The following is a 6,000-nucleotide window of genomic DNA, read 5'->3' on the forward strand; positions in this document are numbered from 1 at the left end:
TTTAATCGCAGCTATTTTGTTGATCACTGGGTAAGGATTTTTAGGTGAACATCGTTATTGGTACGTATCTATTTTTACCCGACTGCAAGGAGAGGTATTGTTTTGTTCATCTGTGTACTGTCCTTGTTGTATCTCTTAGTTTACTAGTAGATTGTACAACAAGAGCATAAAACAAGCCATTTTACCCGAGGCATTCAAATAGCCACCCGAGCCGGTACGGCAAGGGTGGAAGACACGTCCCCACGCTACGTCTACGTTTTTAATAATAAAATTAACTAATTTACAATATCTTATAGAAAGGATGTAGAGGGCAAGCCGAAAGTGCCGGTTATTTAATAAACTTCTAAAAGTATTAATTGGGATTCTTTAAAATGTTTAAGGAAAGAAAAAGTACTTCAAAAACAAAATAATTAAATTTCAAATAACACCTTCGTAGCACAATTTCAGCGGATTTTGCATAAAATATTACATCAAAACGTTCTAAAAAGGAGTTTTAACAGCACTGGTAAAGCTCAAAAAGTTTATTAGAGTTTTAAGGAAAACCATCATGACAGGGCAATACGGTATAATAGAATCAAGTAAAGAACAACAGCATTGCTAGGACACAGCTAAAGAACACATATTTAAACACAAGGATGTTTACAATCTCTAACGAAGTTTGCCCGCCTTAGGTAGAGTGGCAATATTATCGTCAATATAAACTACTGAAAATAAAATAGTGATAACTACATAAGTTTTATTGATAGTAAACAGACCATACTGTCAGTAACAAACAGACTATATTAAAGATTTATGTACAAATAGCTGTATCATCATGTCAGCCGAAAGACGTCCACTGCTGGACATAGGCCTCCCCAAGGCTCTCCACTCAGACCGGTCTTGTGCTTTCCGCATCCACCGCGATCCCGCGATCTTAACCAAGTCGTCGCTCCATCTTGTTGGAGGCCTACCGACAGCTCGTCTCCCGGTCCGCGGACGCCATTCGAGAACCTTCTGGCCCCATCGGCCATCCGTCCTGCGAGCAATGTGCCCCGCCCACTGCCACTTTAGTTTCGCAATTCTTCGGGCATATATCATCATTTCTAATTCTATCCCGCAGAGAAACCCCGAGCATAGCCCTCTCCATAGCCCTCTGAGTGACTTTGAGTTTTCTCATGAGGCCGATCGTTAGCGCCCACGTCTCAGATCCGTATGTCATCACTGGCAACACACACTGGTCAAAGACTTTTGACTTCAAACACTGCGGTAATTTGGACGAAAAGACACTGCGAAGCTTCCCGAACGCTGCCCAGCCGAGTCGGATTCGACGAGTGATCTCTTTCTCAAAGTTGGACCTACCTAACTGGACCGTTTGTCCCAGGGTAATCGGACGGACATAGTGGCGTTTTCGTACAAACACTTCAACACTTCGATATACCGATAGTCAACTTGGCACGTCACAAGGAGTTCATCATATAGAGTCCCTCCTTCTCCATAAAACCGGCCAGTAGGTGGCCCCGGTGATTCCTACGCCCCACTCCAAATTTTCCCACTCTCAGTTCATCACCGTCTCGTTTGCCCAGCTTTGCGTTAAAGTCCCCCATAACAACCGTGAAGTGAGTTCTGGAGCTATGCATGGCTCTGGAAATATCCTCATACATAGCCTCCACCTCATCGTCGGAGTGCGTCGAGGTCGGAGCGTATACCTGTATGACCTTCAACGAATATCGTTGGGTCATTCTGAGTACAAGGCATGCTACCCGGTTCGACACACTCTCGATCTTCACCACGTTGTTCACGAGGGACCTGTGGACGATAAACCCGATACCTCCCTGGGACTGGTGTTCGCCCTCCCGGAAATAGAGCAAGTTACCGGACTTAAGAGTTATCGTGTCCTCCCCTCTCTACGGGCTTCTGATAACCCTATGATTCCCCATCGTAACCTGCTCAATTATTCCTCCAGTTCCAGTATCCTTTCATCGGTCCGCAGTGTTCGGCAGTTATATGTTGCCAGGGCCAAAGGTTGTCGTTTTTGGTAGCCGGGCCTCTGCCGGTGATTAGCCCCGCCGTTACCATGGCCGCTACCGGAGCCAGGAATAGCAGGGCCGCCGGGGACTAGGGGTCTGGGCTGATTGTGTGGATTCATTAGTTTTATATCTTGTACCTTGGGGGAAAATGCCTTAGTCGCCACGCTTGGCAGGCGGGTTGGCGACCGCAGTTATATCCGATAGTTCGCGGAGGACGCTGCTGCCCATCCTCCGGTTTATCCCTTAGTCGCCTCTTACGACACCCACGGGAAGAGAGGGGTGGTGCAATTCTTGACCGACACCACACGGCAAATAGCTGTATATATAGAAAGAATGAATATACATTTATTTAACGCCATAAAAACAGACATAGAACAAATATAAGACATACATGACGCTAAACAGGTCCCCACTCAGCATAATGCCACGGCAAGCCGTGGCGCTGATTTTTAGTGAGGACCTTATATAGACATTTAAGTCCTCGACTGTACCAACTAATCTAAAGTATTAACTTACAAAAAGTCAACCTGTTCATTAATAATTTAAATTAATTGAAAAAAATCTCGAAAAAGTCTCTCGGCCGTCACGTCAAACTTTTAATCTGAAATGCCGACGCCACCTGCTTCCTAACTTGTAGCTAATTAATGTTCAGCGTTAATTACCGCTTAGTTTCAATAAGTTATAAGTTTATGTTTAAAATTTAATTTTTAGTTTAAGACGTTTTTGCTGACTGCACTTACTGTTGACTGTACTTGCGTTGTCATGCAAACTACACTTCCATACCAAATTTCAAGTCGACGTCATTAACAGTTAAGAAGTTTCTACTAAAGTATGGAACCAGCATCCTGGGACAGTGTTTCCGGAACGGTACAATTTAGGGATCTTTTAAAAACGAGCTTATCAGTCTCTCAAAGGGCCGGCAACGCACCTGTGATACCCCTCGTGTTGACAGTTGTCTATGGGTGGTGGTGATTGCTTCCCATCAAGTGACGTTTGCCCCCTCTTATATGTGTATAAAAAAAACCTGCTAAAGTGATCCTGTTCGAACCACCAGAATTTCAATATTGTCACCAATTTATTATGTACTTATTATTTACTTACTTTATATTATTACTTATTATTACGTACATCTGCTTATTAGTTATTGAGTACTTACGCCACATTTCAGCTGGCTAGCTGGCTTAGCTTAGAGACGATCAGTGCTACAAAGCTGTAATTTTGTACTAGTAGGTACTATTATACATAATGTGTACTAAAACAAATGTTTAAAAAATGTGGTACGTACCTCGCCTACACGTAAAGTGGAGATGAATCTTTTTTTCTTTCAAAAACGTTATAGAATTGTTAAAACAATTTTATTCGATTTCGGGATTGGCTGGCAGCACGTGGCCGGTTATTCCTCTCTTAAATATGAGTAGGTAATTCTACGTTAAATTTAACAAACAAAAACATTATGATTATATTTATGTGTGTTAATTTTAATACACAACGATAAAAGTTGTAATAAATAATAGGTACATAAGCTTACAATGCGATGATGTCTGATGCTTACCGTTTCTTACTTTTAATCGTTACAATTTCAAGCTGTATTGTTTCATTTTTGGTGAAGCAAAAGGCTTAATTAACATCCGCCATTAATTGGCTTTTTAAGCCTAATTTAAGAGCAGACCCTGACCAGCAGCCTATTCAGCCAAAAACGGGGAGAGCGTGACGTGTTACTCAATTCTTAATTTTGAAATTAACAAATATGTAAGTATTTAGACAAGTGTAATTTGATTATTTAAAAAATTAAGCTAAGTATTGCTACCATAGTGAAATAAATAACTATTATATTCTCATAGTACCTTCTATTCTTGAAGTTAAACCTAAGTAATGGGCATGTAATTTCAAATAATTTCGAACGAAGTCCATTAATGTCTAAGTCTTATGGTAGGTATAAGTAGAGTCATTCACGATGACGCGTGCCGTGGCTCTTATTACAATGTCATTAATGTCTAATTTTGACAAAATCACGTTTGAAAGGGAGGCTAGACAGTTTGCAAAAAATCACAATATTATTCATCGGCTAGGGCATAATCCCAGCCTATATAAGTCCCACTGCTGGGGACAGGCCTCCTCCCAGAACAAGAGGGCTTGGGCTATAGTTCCCACGCGGGCCCAGTGTGGATTGGGAACTTCACACGCACCATTGAATTGCTTCGCAGGTTTGTGCAGGTTTCCTCACGTTGTTTTCCTTCATCGCAAAGCTCGTGGTAAGTTTCAAATGTAATTCCGCACATGAATTTTGAAAAACTCAGAGGTGCGAGCCGGGGTTTGAACCCACGACCCCCTGTTTGAGAGGCGATAGGTCATACCACTAGGCCACCACGGCTTTTTTTGCATTCACATACATAATCTCAAGGACTATAATATATGATAATCTTAATACGAACGGCTGGACCGATTTCGCTAATTCTTTTTTGTTATGTTTGCTATTGTCAGGAAGTTCTTATAAAAGATTTAGAAAATTAAAAAAAAAACTACACCGGGGGCGAAGCCGCGGGCACCAGCTAGTATTTATTATATTATCGTCTTTGAAAGCGATGTACACTGTAACAGTGGCAACGCACACAAAATGCAGTAATAAACTAATGAATAATTTCAACCTCAGAGCTAAGTCTTCGGTAGTATAGTGGTAAGTATCCCCGCCTGTCACGCGGGAGACCGGGGTTCGATTCCCCGCCGGAGAGTATCTTTTTGCGTTTTTTTTTCACATGCAAATCAGATATGAATTAATTATCATTACTAGACACTTTTATATTTTGCTCAGGTTTTTATGACTTACCAGGTTTTTCAACTCTCGCCCGTTACTTTTTTGAACTACCTAATTATTTCCACTTATGGATAGAAATTGGCCAATCGGAAGGCCTAGGTATCGCTGGCTGGATGAAGTCCGAAAAGACCTGTGCGACATGCAGGTGGCAGACTGGCGCCTTGTTGTACAGGATAGGAACAATTGGCGGAGTCTTGTGTCGGAGGCCAAGATCCACTTTGGGTCGCTGAGCCGGCGAAGTAAGTAAGTAAGTATGGATAGAAATTGCTCAATTAAAAATTATAGGCGTTTTATAATCAGAATTTGTTGACAATCGACGTATTTATTTCAAAGTATGGGATCATTTTATTATAGTTGAACTTTCATTATTCTATCAGTGATCAGTCATGAAACAATAGAAATGCATCTCTCTCCACTCAGTTATTTGGAAACCAGACGACGCGCGTTACGAAAACGCGCGTATTTCAGTATATGTATAAAGTACTCTGTGCGCGCGTACACGACACGATGTACTTTGCCGATAATTCACAAAAAGCAAGAAAGTGACTAAATTTTTGTCATCCCTGACACATTGCACAACTATGAAGTTCCTGATTATTGTTAATGCCAACCGAGTGCCAACCATTGAAAAAAAAATGCTATACTTACTACTCTGTCACACGCAACAAGTAAGCATTGCAATTTTGTCTATGATTCATATTGTTAAATATTCAGAAACTTCATAGTTTTGCAATGTATCAGAATTTACTTCAAAACGGCCGTAGGTATACAAATGTATACAATACAGGATGAGAATCCTTGTGTAGGTTTTTTCCGTCTGTGGCAGGGATTCCGGTAGTACCTATGGTTTGGAGGACACGTCGTGTCTCTCATGGCTCGAGTTTTTGGTCATTTACGAGTACGTCACATAATTCTTACATTGTTTTAATAGTTACTTCATTGATCAATTGATTCTCGATTGATTGCTCGATTGTTATATTTACTACGCAGTTTGGCAGTGCAATTCATTTTGTAAAAAAATGTGTTATTTTGAAATAAACGATTAATAATAATAACTTCCATAATAAATAAAGAATAAAAAAAATCTCTACAGGATGTTCTTTTGGGTTTTGTTGACCACTGGGAAAAATATGCTGATTCATTTTGTGACATCTTGCATACCTGTTAATGTCTCGGTTAGCA

At 40.8% G+C, this 6,000-nt stretch overlaps 1 non-coding gene across 1 annotated transcript; it reads left to right on the forward strand.

Moving 5' to 3' along the window:
* Positions 1-4,663: 4,663 nt before the first annotated feature.
* TRNAD-GUC (transfer RNA aspartic acid (anticodon GUC)) lies at positions 4,664-4,735 on the forward strand. Its single transcript has one exon. It is a non-coding gene; the product is annotated as a tRNA-Asp (tRNA).
* Positions 4,736-6,000: the final 1,265 nt, after the last annotated feature.

This window comes from Choristoneura fumiferana, chromosome 5, assembly GCF_025370935.1.
Source record: "Choristoneura fumiferana chromosome 5, NRCan_CFum_1, whole genome shotgun sequence".
NCBI classification, from domain to species: Eukaryota; Metazoa; Arthropoda; class Insecta; order Lepidoptera; family Tortricidae; genus Choristoneura; species Choristoneura fumiferana.